Genomic DNA, 16,703 nt, shown 5'->3' with positions numbered 1-16,703 from the left:
TGTTTTTTTTTTAAAAGGGGGTTTTTTTCCCCCTTTAAAAAAACAAAAAATTTTTGGCCTTGCTATCCACCTGATCAGACATAATGTCTTTCTGTAAAGTTACTTCTTCAAGGTTTCACATCACTTCGAATACAATAGCAGATTCAGTCTTTTAATACACTTCTTTGTTTCCAGTAACTCTTTCCCAACAGCTGCGTGTTATCTTAGTAACACATACACAAGGCCAAATCATCCCAGCAGGAAAGAGCAGAAGATTTCATTATTTCACATATTTAATTTCCTGACCCAGAAGATAATCACTTGTGAGAAGCATAAACATTAAGACTTGCTAAGCTAGCAACTGCCAGGGTCAGAGGTCAACTTGCTACAAGCTACACTGCAGTTTCAGAACTACTTTGCAATTACACATGAATTCATCCTTTTTGTTGTATCATTAATAGAATAAAATGCATTACATACTACTTTGCTTTTAAACTAGTGTTTCACATATATTCAAATGCATATTTTTCTAACATTTTCCCCCCTATTAATTCTTTTTATTCTATTTTGAAGTATGCATAATGTTATTTCGTCTCCTAACCTCTTCCATTAAGGATTTTCAGCTAGGTGAGTCATTTTGATCTATACTTCAGAAAAAGTTTTCATCTGAGATTAATTTCTCAATCTCAATATCTTGGTACAAAGTTTCTGTAACAGATACATCAATAAAATCTTTGATTAACCTTTTCATGCAGGGAATTCCACAACAAACACATGCTCCTATTAGGAGTATACCCACACAAATAGCAATCAGAATATTCATTAGGATGGAACCCCACCCCCCAAATAGATTCTGGAAAAAGTCCATCAGTGGGTTTGGGCCTGGTTCAGTCATGACTGATACTTGCTGAATTACCTCTAGGTGATTGTTAATTTCATGCCTATTGTACGGTATGTATGCACAGCATTCTTCTTTGATAAGCACGCACGTACCACCTCTCGCCGCTAGGGTGAAGTCAAGAGCCATTCGATTTTGTAGCACAACAGTTCTCATTGCATTCAGTTCATCAGTCACCAGTTCTAGGGCAGAGAAAGTTGCATTACTCATTACTTCGAGAAGTTTCGACAGTTTCCTCAACTCCCAGATTGATTTGACTGTTCCATATGCTGGGAATATTCCTGCCCAAGATATAACACTGTCACTCAAGTCCATATGAGTCAATTTGCTTTTGTCCTTTACGTTATTATGGTCTTTCCAGCCAGTTTCGATCCGTCCTACTGGATTTACAGGTTTCTCGACTGGACCTTCAGGTTTTCGGCTTCTTCTCTCACGTTTCGTATCTTACCCAAAGGTAATTCTGCAGTATGTCTTATAGCTGGAACCAGATAACCCAAAAAACAACTGCCGGACCAATTCTCAGGTAGCTATTTATATGCCATTTTACCACAAATAAAATAACAATTTTCTACTTTAGTACTAATACGCATTAACCCTGCATGAAACATTTTCTGGTCTATAACTGACAATTGTTTAAATAAAACAGGATTCTTGCAATTTCATTCATGGTTGTTTTCAGTGAGTTCAAATATGAGTCATAATTAGTATTGCAAAGAGTATTGCCATTACTAGTCTTAATATAACACCGATAAGATATTGTTATATTACAATTGCTCCAGCCCACCTGGAGAGTGTCATTTTTATAGAAACATACAATTCCCTTTTGTGTGACAGGTAAAAATAAAGCTATTTTGTCCTGTGATCTCACAGTACCTGTATCGAAAAGTAAATTCTCCCAAGTCTCATTTATTCCCAGAGGGACAGCGGACATTATCAGTCCTCCATATGCTGTTGGTATAGCTGTACAGACCCAGCAATTTGAAATGTTCATAGTCTCTGCATATACACGCTTCATGGCTAGGTATGTGTTACAATTTGGATGCCAGTCTATGGATGTTTCGATCACGCCTTCCCACTTTCACTTGTGTGGTTGAGTGTAGGATAAACCACAACAAGAGGAAAATTGTCACAATTATAGTCAATAAATGTATACTCAACAAAATGATTATGCAACATCTCTGGGGTTGATCTATATTTCTATTCGCTTTGTTCTTGGCCATTTCGCCTTGTATATCAGTCACAAGGTTTTATCAAGTTGAAAATTCTTTACCGGTTTGCAGTGTGTCAAATGGACCCAGGATGTCCTTTCAGCCACTCTGACTGCAGTAGGCATCGCCAACAGTACCTGGTACGGTCCTTCCCACTTTGGACTCGCCCAATTCTTCCTCTTCATCACTTTTAGCCACACCCACGTTCCCGGGACCAAAACTGCTTCCACCGGTCTGGTCTGTTCCTTATCTGAAAAAGAGTTAAACTGCAAAACAGATTTATTTGTTAACAGTTTCTTCATATAACTAGCTAATGAACTGTCAGCCTCTTGCTCTGCAGGCATGAGATCTTTCCACTGAGGCACATAATATGCTCTCCCAAAAACCATTTCGAAGGGAGTCAAACCCTTTACATTTGGAACCGTTCTCATACTAAGCAGCGCTAAAGGCAAACAGTACACCCAATTCTTCTGAGTTTCACTAACTAACTTTCTGAGTTTATTTTTAAGGGTTCCATTGTACCTTTCCACCAGTCCTGCTGACTGTGGGTGGTAGGCACAATGGTTCTTCAAGGAGATTCCAAAAAATCTTCCAAGTTTCTGAATTGTCTGATTGACGAAATGTGTGCCATTGTCACTATAAATCCTTTCAGGTATGCCAAATCTAGGGATTACTTCTTTTATCAGGGCTTTTGCCACTGTTGCTGCATCTGGATTTTTGGTTGGAAAAGCTTCTACCCATTTAGAAAACATATCTACAATGACTAGACAATATTTTTTCCCTTCACACTTATTCAATTCTATTAAATCCATACAAATAGTATGGAACGGATACGGTGGTATAGGAAAGCTTCCTTGCTTGGGTTTAAATGCCCCTTGTGCATGGTGCTTGTTACAAGTATGACAAGCTGCACAAAATTTTTTGTGTAGTTTGTGAATCCGTATGTTTGGAATATTCGGTTTACTAACTGTACCATCCCCCCTGTTGAGACATGGCACTGCCCATGGCTCAACAAAGCTGCATATCTAAATAAATTAGACGGCAATATCGGTTTTCTCTCTTTGGAAATGTACAGTCCGTTTTCAAGAATTGCCTTGTTTTTCCCGTTTTGTTTTCTGCTTTTGTAGTAAGCATCTGCATTGTTTTTAACATATCTAGATCTAAAATCTCAGAGGGTTGTAACTCTTCATTCAAAAGTAAAGTTTCTGAGTCTGAGGCTGCTTGCTTTGCAGCTGTATCAGCTCTCGCATTTCCTTTTGAAATCCTGTCCTGTTGCTTTGTATGAGCTACACATTTGCAAATAGCTACTTTAGTAGGTAACTGGATAGATTCTAATAATTCCAAAATAAATTGCGCATGATTGATTGGTTTTCCACTAGATGTTATCATTCCCCTATTTTTCCATTGTTGCGCAAATACATGTACTGTAGAGAAAGCATACTGACTATCAGTATATATGTTTACACATTTGTCTTTTGCTAAAGTACATGCTCGTGTCAAAGCTACCAATTCTGCTGCTTGTGCAGATAAGTTATGTGGTAAGGGTTGGGCTTCTAAAATTTCAGTGTCTGTAACTACTGCATACCCCACTAGATTCTTCCCTGTAGGGCCCCTTCTGCATGAGCCGTCCACGTAATATGTCACCTCGGCATCATCCAAGAGCATATCTGTGAGATCTTGTCTAGGCAAGGCTAACTGTTCAATTTCCTGCAGGCAGCTGTGCGGTGTGCCATCTGCAGGAGTTGGGAGTAATGTTGATGGATTTAATGTTGTACATCGTTCAATTGTCATTTGAGGTTGGCTCAGCAGTATAGTCATACATGAAAAGATGTCTAGCAGGGGAGAGATATGCTACTTTTTCTTGCAGTAAAATTATTGTGACTGCATGAGGCACTCTCAATGTGAGAGAGTGGAATAACACCACTGAGGCCGAGGCCTGTACTGCCATTGCAGCTGCAACTACTGCTTGTACACAGTGAGGCAAAGATCATGCCACTGGGTCTAACTGTGATGAATAATAAGCTATGGGGCATTGCTTATCCCCATGTTGTTGCATCAGTACTGACGTCATATATCCTTGTTTACAATCTATGGTCTGAAAGAACCATTTGTGATAATTTGGGAGTCCTAAAACTAATGAAGAAGCTATTAACTGCTTCAACCTGCAGAAAGCCGTTTCTGCTTCGTTGTCCATTGTAACAAATCTTGTGCTGCCATTGGCATTTTATATATTAAATCAGTCAGTGGAGCAGATTCCAAAGCATAATTTGGTATCCAACTCCGACAAAAATTAGTTGTCCCCAAGAAGGACATCATTTCCTTCTTGGTTGCTGGTTTGGGTGCTTGTAGAATTGCTTTCTTTCTATCTTTGTCTAATATCCTACCTTCATTGGATATCACATATCCTAGGTATCTAATTTGCTTTTTCCAAAGTTGTAACTTACTTTTGTTCACTTTGTGTCCTTGTGTTGCTAAGAATTTCAATAGCACTACAGTATCTTCCCTACATTGCTGCTGGGTGGGGGCTGCTAGCAAGATATCATCTCGTAAAGTAGAATTTGACTACCTCCTGGTGGGGTAAACCCTGCCAGGTTGCTAGCCATTTCTTGTGCAAATATGGTTGGGCTCTCACAATATCCCTGTGGTAGTCGAGTATAGGTATACCTTTTCCCTGAAATGTAAATGCAAACCAGTATTGACTATCAGGATGTATAGGTATAGAAAAGAAAGCATTGCTGATATCTGCCATAGAGAAATACTTTTGTTGTGGTTTTAGGTCATTTAACAAAGTATGTGGATCTGGCACCGTGGGTGCTCTGGGTATCACTGCATTGTTTACAGCTTGTAAATCTTGAACCATCCGCCATTCCCCGTTTGCTTTCTTAACAGGAAATAGGGATGTATTACATGGTGAATCAGGAGATTCGACCAGTACTCCTTCCTTGAGTAATGCTGCTATTATAGGCTTGATCCCTATTTCTGCATCTTTTCTCAAAGGGTATTGTCTTTTCTGTGGCCTAAATGCTGACTTTGGGGTAATTGTAACTGGTCCTGCTGTTGAATAAGTCCTACATCTGACTTGCCTGTTGAACAAAGAGTCATTGGTATCTCACATAAGGCTTTCACTTCTTCTTCTAATAAAAATGCTAATCAGCTGTCCTCGCTAGATTGCAAGTGTACAGCTGGATGTGTCTGTGTCAACCAATTCAACTTTTGTTTCTGTATTCCCTGTTCTGACAATTCCAAGTCAGTCTGTTTCTCCCACCTCGTTACCTTTTCTCCTAAGTCTGTCCATTTTACGTTTTTATTCTTTGTCAAGCTGACATGTGGCAATCGATTTGATCTATACAGTGCAAGGAATTCTTGAGGTAATGAACAGCTAACTACACTGTTCCCCTCAGTATCCCAATACAAAGTACGCAATACTAATCTAGTTGCACAATTTCTGAACAATTCTTGCTCATACTCTCTATCAGGTCCTGGTGTATTACAGTAGTATAGAGTACAGTGTAACAAATGCTGTTGATCAGTGTCGAGGGAGGGGGCTTTACTGATGGCTACGTTCATCAGTTCCTCGGTTACTGCCCCTGGACCAGTCGTAACTAGGTCCTGGCTGTACCAGTAAAATGTTTCACCCTCCGATCGCACTACAAAGGTATCCATTTGTCTCTGTGCCTCCATACCCTGTACAGTTGGAACTACTGCTATGCCAAATATCTGCATAAGGTCCCTACCCAATAGGTTCACTGGACACTTTGCAGAAACAACAATCTTACTTCTTTGGGTCATACCTGAAACAGGGTCAGTTATTGCTATATCATGGGAAAGTGGTTCCCTGTATAGCTGTCCATTCGCAGCTTTCACTAGTATATAATCAGGTGATTCAGAATGTTCTGGTAACTTGGAGGGGTGTATCAGGGTCCGTGGCGGCTCCTGAGTCACACAGGAATTTAACTTCCCTTCCCTCCACCAGAAGTGTAACTTCGGTTTCAGATCTGCTAAGTAGAGCTCTAGGCTCAATAATGCTAAATCCAAAATTTCACTTTCTTCATCCTCCATATCTACTTGCACTTCCTCTATTCCTTCTATCACATTTACATTTGTTTTCTGTTTATTAACTTCTCCTGATGATTTCTGATCTCTGCATGATGTATCTTCACTATCATATAGTCAGTCCTCATCTCCCTTGTCTTCTGTGATTACCTTTTTGTTTTGTTTACAATCCCTTGCTAGATGTCCCTTCTTTCCACACTTAAAGCATTCACCTCTCTTTTCCTTTCCTCAAAATCTTCTGACCATTTGTCAGACTGTTTATTTCCCTGGGCATTTTTCTTTCCCTTTTTACCTGACTGTAACACAAACACTTCAGCTCCATCTTCAGCAGTGAAGACTTGCGCCTTCTTTTTCTTTTTGCTATTGAAATGTCTTTCAGCATGTCTAGCATATTCAAGTAAGGCTTGTAGCCTACCTGTTCGATGGTCTATCATGTGCTTAATGAAGCTACTGATAGGTGCAATGCAACCTTTTAAAAATGCATTTTTCAACTGCTGTTCATACGGGGAATCATTCACTTGATTTTCAGGAACTGTCATACCGCTATGATTATTAAAACATTCCAATAATCTAGCATAGTACCCATCTATTGTCTCATTTTCCTGTTGTATGCATTGGTTAATGCAAGACCAGTCTGCTCTAGGTTTCCATTTCTCAGAGATTCGGTCTGTAAGACCTTTCACTCTATTGTCTAATTCTGCGTCACTATGTGGGAGTGGTTTAAGCTCTGCATTACGAGGATTCCAGGTGCCACAAATCATGTGCCAATCTGGACCTATAATTTGTCTTACTACTTTTCTACTTCTTCCCCATTCAAGTGGTAACTCAACCTCATGCCTTGCAAATCATCTAAAAATTTCGTAAAATTAACTTTCGGATGGGGAATTCCCTCAGTAGCTTTCCGGATATCCTCCGGTGTCCATGGTCTGTATACTAAGAGTGTTGGGTCCTGCCCTGCTTGTCCTGCCTGAGGATTTGGGACTTCTATAAGTGGGCATATTTCTTCCTCACTCTCATCCTGTAGGTTTCTCTCTATTTGATATGATTCTGCGTCCCCATGTATTTTACGTGCTCGGGACCTAGTTTCAATAGGATCTCTAACAAATGGTTGTGGTCTCGCTGAGACTTCAGGATAACGCGGAGGCGGACCAGCCTGTCCACTCACTTCATATCCTGAAAAAGGCAACGGTGGGGGCAAGGGAGGAGGAGCTGTTGCTATTACTATGTTATTATCTTCTTTGTCTAAAAATAATGTTTTTGAATTCTTAGTCTTCTGTTCCCTACGGTTTGCTTCCTCAATCCACCTGTGTGCCTCAGGAATGCCTAATTGGCGTTGCTTTTTTGCCTGACCTCCCGCATCAGATTTCAGTTGCTTAAGGAGTTTAACCAGTGAAGTTTTATCTAACTTGCTATCGAATTCATATTTGTTAACCCATTTTGCATAATACCTAACATTATCAGAACGTTGTGATTGCATATATTTTGCGTCTTCGGTTAGGGGCGGATCTCGCGATGTTTTAGTGCACTGGTTTCCCATGTTAAAAATGTTACGTAACCCTTCTTATCACGTGATATCAAGATTTCAGTTCCTTTTCACAGTTTATCTAGAATAACTACCTATCTTATTCTGTTACCCTGATCTATGACCAAACATACAGTAATTCCTTTTGTCCCTGATCTGCATAACAAATCTTGACAACAATATATACTGTAACCTAGTCCCTGATCTAAAACAGAAAAAAGGCAAAATCTTCCTACCTGAGCCTCCGGTATTGAGCCGTCCAGGATCCGCTCTTCGGCCACAGATCAGAAAGTGGCCAGCCTCTTTAAACGACAATTCAGTCAGAGGTCTTTTCACCCAAGAAGAACCGTTTGTAACTTCTCCTGCAGTATTCGACCACAGGTAGACTCTGATCTGCAGCTGTCTGAGGGATTTCCGGCTAAGAAGGACCAAACTGTTAAATAAAATTAAGAAATCAATACACAGGAGGTTCAGGTTCAAAAGTTTACTAGTGTACACCAGGAGGCAAAAAACGTACAAGTACAGAATTTTGTCTAACATGAAACAGGAAGTATACAAGTTTTATAGTCTTTGCATTCCAGTTGTGCCCACCTTACTGACGTGGTATGTCACAGGGCATCTACATCACTTTAGCTTACAGTCCTCTATTCATAAAATATTGTTGATGCTGTATATTTTAAAAAAGTTTTCCTCTGGTAACAATACGGCCTTGCTATCCACCTGGTCAGACATAATGTCTTTCTGTAAAGTTACTTCTTCAAGGTTTCACATCACTTCGAATACAATAGCAGATTCAGTCTTTTAATACACTTCTTTGTTTCCAGTAACTCTTTCCCAACAGCTGCGTGTTATCTTAGTAACACATACACAAGGCCAAATCATCCCAGCAGGAAAGAGCAGAAGATTTCATTATTTCACATATTTAATTTCCTGACCCAGAAGATAATCACTTGTGAGAAGCATAAACATTAAGACTTGCTAAGCTAGCAACTGCCAGGGTCAGAGGTCAACTTGCTACAAGCTACACTGCAGTTTCAGAACTACTTTGCAATTACACATGAATTCATCCTTTTTGTTGTATCATTAATAGAATAAAATGCATTACATACTACTTTGCTTTTAAACTAGTGTTTCACATATATTCAAATGCATATTTTTCTAACATTTTCCCCCCTATTAATTCTTTTTATTCTATTTTGAAGTATGCATAATGTTATTTCGTCTCCTAACCTCTTCCATTAAGGATTTTCAGCTAGGTGAGTCATTTTGATCTATACTTCAGAAAAAGTTTTCATCTGAGATTAATTTCTCAATCTCAATATCTTGGTACAAAGTTTCTGTAACAGATACATCAATAAAATCTTTGATTAACCTTTTCATGCAGGGAATTCCACAACAAACACATGCTCCTATTAGGAGTATACCCACACAAATAGCAATCAGAATATTCATTAGGATGGAACCCCACCCCCCAAATAGATTCTGGAAAAAGTCCATCAGTGGGTTTGGGCCTGGTTCAGTCATGACTGATACTTGCTGAATTACCTCTAGGTGATTGTTAATTTCATGCCTATTGTACGGTATGTATGCACAGCATTCTTCTTTGATAAGCACGCACGTACCACCTCTCGCCGCTAGGGTGAAGTCAAGAGCCATTCGATTTTGTAGCACAACAGTTCTCATTGCATTCAGTTCATCAGTCACCAGTTCTAGGGCAGAGAAAGTTGCATTACTCATTACTTCGAGAAGTTTCGACAGTTTCCTCAACTCCCAGATTGATTTGACTGTTCCATATGCTGGGAATATTCCTGCCCAAGATATAACACTGTCACTCAAGTCCATATGAGTCAATTTGCTTTTGTCCTTTACGTTATTATGGTCTTTCCAGCCAGTTTCGATCCGTCCTACTGGATTTACAGGTTTCTCGACTGGACCTTCAGGTTTTCGGGCTGCTTCTCTCACGTTTCGTATCTTACCCAAAGGTAATTCTGCAGTATGTCTTATAGCTGGAACCAGATAACCCAAAAAACAACTGCCGGACCAATTCTCAGGTAGCTATTTATATGCCTTTTTACCACAAATAAAATAACAATTTTCTACTTTAGTACTAATACGCATTAACCCTGCATGAAACATTTTCTGGTCTATAACTGACAATTGTTTAAATAAAACAGGATTCTTGCGAATTTCATTCATGGTTGTTTTCAGTGAGTTCAAATATGAGTCATAATTAGTATTGCAAAGAGTATTGCCATTACTAGTCTTAATATAACACCGATAAGATATTGTTATATTACAATTGCTCCAGCCCACCTGGAGAGTGTCATTTTTATAGAAACATACAATTCCCTTTTGTGTGACAGGTAAAAATAAAGCTATTTTGTCCTGTGATCTCACAGTACCTGTATCGAAAAGTAAATTCTCCCAAGTCTCATTTATTCCCAGAGGGACAGCGGACATTATCAGTCCTCCATATGCTGTTGGTATAGCTGTACAGACCCAGCAATTTGAAATGTTCATAGTCTCTGCATATACACGCTTCATGGCTAGGTATGTGTTACAATTTGGATGCCAGTCTATGGATGTTTCGTCACGCCTTCCCACTTTCACTTGTGTGGTTGAGTGTAGGATAAACCACAACAAGAGGAAAATTGTCACAATTATAGTCAATAAATGTATACTCAACAAAATGATTATGCAACATCTCTGGGGTTGATCTATATTTCTATTCGCTTTGTTCTTGGCCATTTCGCCCTTGTATATCAGTCACAAGGTTTTTATCAAGTTGAAAATTCTTTACCGGTTTGCAGTGTGTCAAATGGACCCAGGATGTCCTCTCAGCCACTCTGACTGCAGTAGGCATCGCCAACAGTACCTGGTACGGTCCTTCCCACTTTGGACTCGCCCAATTCTTCCTCTTCATCACTTTTAGCCACACCCACGTTCCCGGGACCAAAACTGCTTCCACCGGTCTGGTCTGTTCCTTATCTGAAAAAGAGTTAAACTGCAAAACAGATTTATTTGTTAACAGTTTCTTCATATAACTAGCTAATGAACTGTCAGCCTCTTGCTCTGCAGGCATGAGATCTTTCCACTGAGGCACATAATATGCTCTCCCAAAAACCATTTCGAAGGAGTCAAACCCTTTACATTTGGAACCGTTCTCATACTAAGCAGCGCTAAAGGCAAACAGTACACCCAATTCTTCTGAGTTTCACTAACTAACTTTCTGAGTTTATTTTTAAGGGTTCCATTGTACCTTTCCACCAGTCCTGCTGACTGTGGGTGGTAGGCACAATGGTTCTTCAAGGAGATTCCAAAAAATCTTCCAAGTTTCTGAATTGTCTGATTGACGAAATGTGTGCCATTGTCACTATAAATCCTTTCAGGTATGCCAAATCTAGGGATTACTTCTTTTATCAGGGCTTTTGCCACTGTTGCTGCATCTGGATTTTTGGTTGGAAAAGCTTCTACCCATTTAGAAAACATATCTACAATGACTAGACAATATTTTTCCCTTCACACTTATTCAATTCTATTAAATCCATACAAATAGTATGGAACGGATACGGTGGTATAGGAAAGCTTCCTTGCTTGGGTTTAAATGCCCCTTGTGCATGGTGCTTGTTACAAGTATGACAAGCTGCACAAAATTTTTTGTGTAGTTTGTGAATCTGTATGTTTGGAATATTCGGTTTACTAACTGTACCATCCCCCCTGTTGAGACATGGCACTGCCCATGGCTCAACAAAGCTGCATATCTAAATAAATTAGACGGCAATATCGGTTTTCTCTCTTTGGAAATGTACAGTCCGTTTTCAAGAATTGCGCCTTGTTTTTCCCGTTTTTGTTTTTCTGCTTTTGTAGTAAGCATCTGCATTGTTTTTAACATATCTAGATCTAAAATCTCAGAGGGTTGTAACTCTTCATTCAAAAGTAAAGTTTCTGAGTCTGAGGCTGCTTGCTTTGCAGCTGTATCAGCTCTCGCATTTCCTTTTGAAATCCTGTCCTGTTGCTTTGTATGAGCTACACATTTGCAAATAGCTACTTTAGTAGGTAACTGGATAGATTCTAATAATTCCAAAATAAATTGCGCATGATTGATTGGTTTTCCACTAGATGTTATCATTCCCCTATTTTTCCATTGTTGCGCAAATACATGTACTGTAGAGAAAGCATACTGACTATCAGTATATATGTTTACACATTTGTCTTTTGCTAAAGTACATGCTCGTGTCAAAGCTACCAATTCTGCTGCTTGTGCAGATAAGTTATGTGGTAAGGGTTGGGCTTCTAAAATTTCAGTGTCTGTAACTACTGCATACCCCACTAGATTCTTCCCTGTAGGGCCCCTTCTGCATGAGCCGTCCACGTAATATGTCACCTCGGCATCATCCAAGAGCATATCTGTGAGATCTTGTCTAGGCAAGGCTAACTGTTCAATTTCCTGCAGGCAGCTGTGCGGTGTGCCATCTGCAGGAGTTGGGAGTAATGTTGATGGATTTAATGTTGTACATCGTTCAATTGTCATTTGAGGTTGGCTCAGCAGTATAGTCATACATGAAAAGATGTCTAGCAGGGGAGAGATATGCTACTTTTTCTTGCAGTAAAATTATTGTGACTGCATGAGGCACTCTCAATGTGAGAGAGTGGAATAACACCACTGAGGCCGAGGCCTGTACTGCCATTGCAGCTGCAACTACTGCTTGTACACAGTGAGGCAAAGATCATGTCACTGGGTCTAACTGTGATGAATAATAAGCTATGGGGCATTGCTTATCCCCATGTTGTTGCATCAGTACTGACGTCATATATCCTTGTTTACAATCTATGGTCTGAAAGAACCATTTGTGATAATTTGGGAGTCCTAAAACTAATGAAGAAGCTATTAACTGCTTCAACCTGCAGAAAGCCGTTTCTGCTTCGGTTGTCCATTGTAACAAATCTTGTGCTGCCATTGGCATTTTATATATTAAATCAGTCAGTGGAGCAGATTCCAAAGCATAATTTGGTATCCAACTCCGACAAAAATTAGTTGTCCCCAAGAAGGACATCATTTCCTTCTTGGTTGCTGGTTTGGGTGCTTGTAGAATTGCTTTCTTTCTATCTTTGTCTAATATCCTACCTTCATTGGATATCACATATCCTAGGTATCTAACTTGCTTTTTCCAAAGTTGTAACTTACTTTTGTTCACTTTGTGTCCTTGTGTTGCTAAGAATTTCAATAGCACTACAGTATCTTCCCTACATTGCTGCTGGGTGGGGGCTGCTAGCAAGATATCATCTACGTAAAGTAGAATTTGACTACCTCCTGGTGGGGTAAACCCTGCCAGGTTGCTAGCCATTTCTTGTGCAAATATGGTTGGGCTCTCACAATATCCCTGTGGTAGTCGAGTATAGGTATACCTTTTCCCCTGAAATGTAAATGCAAACCAGTATTGACTATCAGGATGTATAGGTATAGAAAAGAAAGCATTGCTGATATCTGCCATAGAGAAATACTTTTGTTGTGGTTTTAGGTCATTTAACAAAGTATGTGGATCTGGCACCGTGGGTGCTCTGGGTATCACTGCATTGTTTACAGCTTGTAAATCTTGAACCATCCGCCATTCCCCGTTTGCTTTCTTAACAGGAAATAGGGATGTATTACATGGTGAATCAGGAGATTCGACCAGTACTCCTTCCTTGAGTAATGCTGCTATTATAGGCTTGATCCCTATTTCTGCATCTTTTCTCAAAGGGTATTGTCTTTTCTGTGGCCTAAATGCTGACTTTGGGGTAATTGTAACTGGTCCTGCTGTTCGAATAAGTCCTACATCTGACTTGCCTGTTGAACAAAGAGTCATTGGTATCTCACATAAGGCTTTCACTTCTTCTTCTAATAAAAATGCTAATCAGCTGTCCTCGCTAGATTGCAAGTGTACAGCTGGATGTGTCTGTGTCAACCAATTCAACTTTTGTTTCTGTATTCCCTGTTCTGACAATTCCAAGTCAGTCTGTTTCTCCCACCTCGTTACCTTTTCTCCTAAGTCTGTCCATTTTACGTTTTTATTCTTTGTCAAGCTGACATGTGGCAATCGATTTGATCTATACAGTGCAAGGAATTCTTGAGGTAATGAACAGCTAACTACACTGTTCCCCTCAGTATCCCAATACAAAGTACGCAATACTAATCTAGTTGCACAATTTCTGAACAATTCTTGCTCATACTCTCTATCAGGTCCTGGTGTATTACAGTAGTATAGAGTACAGTGTAACAAATGCTGTTGATCAGTGTCGAGGGAGGGCTTTACTGATGGCTACGTTCATCAGTTCCTCGGTTACTGCCCCTGGACCAGTCGTAACTAGGTCCTGGCTGTACCAGTAAAAAGTTTCACCCTCCGATCGCACTACAAAGGTATCCATTTGTCTCTGTGCCTCCATACCCTGTACAGTTGGAACTACTGCTATGCCAAATATCTGCATAAGGTCCCTACCCAATAGGTTCACTGGACACTTTGCAGAAACAACAATCTTACTTCTTTGGGTCATACCTGAAACAGGGTCAGTTATTGCTATATCATGGGAAAGTGGTTCCCTGTATAGCTGTCCATTCGCAGCTTTCACTAGTATATAATCAGGTGATTCAGAATGTTCTGGTAACTTGGAGGGGTGTATCAGGGTCCGTGACGCTCCTGAGTCACACAGGAATTTAACTTCCCTTCCCTCCACCAGAAGTGTAACTTCCGGTTTCGTATCTGCTAAGTAGAGCTCTAGGCTCAATAATGCTAAATCCAAAATTTCACTTTCTTCATCCTCCATATCTACTTGCACTTCCTCTATTCCTTCTATCACATTTACATTTGTTTTCTGTTTATTAACTTCTCCTGATGATTTCTGATCTCTGCATGATGTATCTTCACTATCATATAGTCAGTCCTCATCTCCCTTGTCTTCTGTGATTACCTTTTTGTTTTGTTTACAATCCCTTGCTAGATGTCCCTTCTTTCCACACTTAAAGCATTCACCTCTCTTTTTCCTTTCCTCAAAATCTTCTGACCGTTTGTCAGACTGTTTATTTCCCTGGGCATTTTTCTTTCCCTTTTTACCTGACTGTAACACAAACACTTCAGCTCCATCTTCAGCAGTGAAGACTTGCGCCTTCTTTTTCTTTTTGCTATTGAAATGTCTTTCAGCATGTCTAGCATATTCAAGTAAGGCTTGTAGCCTACCTGTTCGATGGTCTATCATGTGCTTCGTAATGAAGCTACTGATAGGTGCAATGCAACCTTTTAAAAATGCATTTTTCAACTGCTGTTCATACGGGGAATCATTCACTTGATTTTCAGGAACTGTCATACCGCTATGATTATTAAAACATTCCAATAATCTAGCATAGTACCCATCTATTGTCTCATTTTCCTGTTGTATGCATTGGTTAATGCAAGACCAGTCTGCTCTAGGTTTCCATTTCTCAGAGATTCGGTCTGTAAGACCTTTCACTCTATTGTCTAATTCTGCATCACTATGTGGGAGTGGTTTAAGCTCTGCATTACGAGGATTCCAGGTGCCACAAATCATGTGCCAATCTGGACCTATAATTTGTCTTACTACTTTTTCTACTTCTTCCCCATTCAAGTGGTAACTCAACCTCATGCCTTGCAAATCATCTAAAAATTTCGTAAAATTAACTTTCGGATGGGGAATTCCCTCAGTAGCTTTCCGGATATCCTCCGGTGTCCATGGTCTGTATACTAAGAGTGTTGGGTCCTGCCCTGCTTGTCCTGCCTGAGGATTTGGGACTTCTATAAGTGGGCATATTTCTTCCTCACTCTCATCCTGTAGGTTTCTCTCTATTTGATATGATTCTGCGTCCCCATGTATTTTACGTGCTCGGGACCTAGTTTCAATAGGATCTCTAACAAATGGTTGTGGTCTCGCTGAGACTTCAGGATAACGTGGAGGTGGACCAGCCTGTCCACTCACTTCATATCCTGAAAAAGGCAATGGTGGGGGCAAGGGAGGAGGAGCTGTTGCTATTACTATGTTATTATCTTCTTTGTCTAAAAATAATGTTTTTGAATTCTTAGTCTTCTGTTCCCTACGGTTTGCTTCCTCAATCCACCTGTGTGCCTCAGGAATGCCTAATTGGCGTTGCTTTTTTGCCTGACCTCCCGCATCAGATTTCAGTTGCTTAAGGAGTTTAACCAGTGAAGTTTTATCTAACTTGCTATCGAATTCATATTTGTTAACCCATTTTGCATAATACCTAACATTATCAGAACGTTGTGATTGCATATATTTTGCGTCTTCGGTTAGGGGCGGATCTCGCGATGTTTTAGTGCACTGGTTTCCCATGTTAAAAATGTTACGTAACCCTTCTTATCACGTGATATCAAGATTTCAGTTCCTTTTCACAGTTTATCTAGAATAACTGCCTACCTTATTCTGTTACCCTGATCTATGACCAAACATACAGTAATTCCTTTTGTCCCTGATCTGCATAACAAATCTTGACAACAATATATACTGTAACCTAGTCCCTGATCTAAAACAGAAAAAAGGCAAAATCTTCCTACCTGAGCCTCCGGTATTGAGCCGTCCAGGATCCGCTCTTCGGCCACAGATCAGAAAGTGGCCAGCCTCTTTAAACGACAATTCAGTCAGAGGTCTTTTCACCCAAGAAGAACCGTTTCGGTAACTTCTCCTGCGCAGTATTCGACCACAGGTAGACTCTGATCTGCAGCTGTCTGAGGGATTTCCGGCTAAGAAGGACCAAACTGTTAAATAAAATTAAGAAATCAATACACAGGAGGTTCAGGTTCAAAAGTTTACTAGTGTACACCAGGAGGCAAAAAACGTACAAGTACAGAATTTTGTCTAACATGAAACAGGAAGTATACAAGTTTTATAGTCTTTGCATTCCAGTTGTGCCCACCTTACTGACGTGGTATGTCACAGGGCATCTACATCACTTTAGCTTACAGTCCTCTATTCATAAAATATTGTTGATGCTGTATATTTTAAAAAAGTTTTCCTCTGGTAACAATACGACCTTGCTATC

This window comes from Protopterus annectens, chromosome 7.part0, assembly GCF_019279795.1.
Source record: "Protopterus annectens isolate FY-2018-M chromosome 7.part0, PAN1.0, whole genome shotgun sequence".
Lineage (NCBI taxonomy): Eukaryota > Metazoa > Chordata > Ceratodontiformes > Protopteridae > Protopterus > Protopterus annectens.
Note: the sequence above shows the minus strand (reverse complement) of the source record.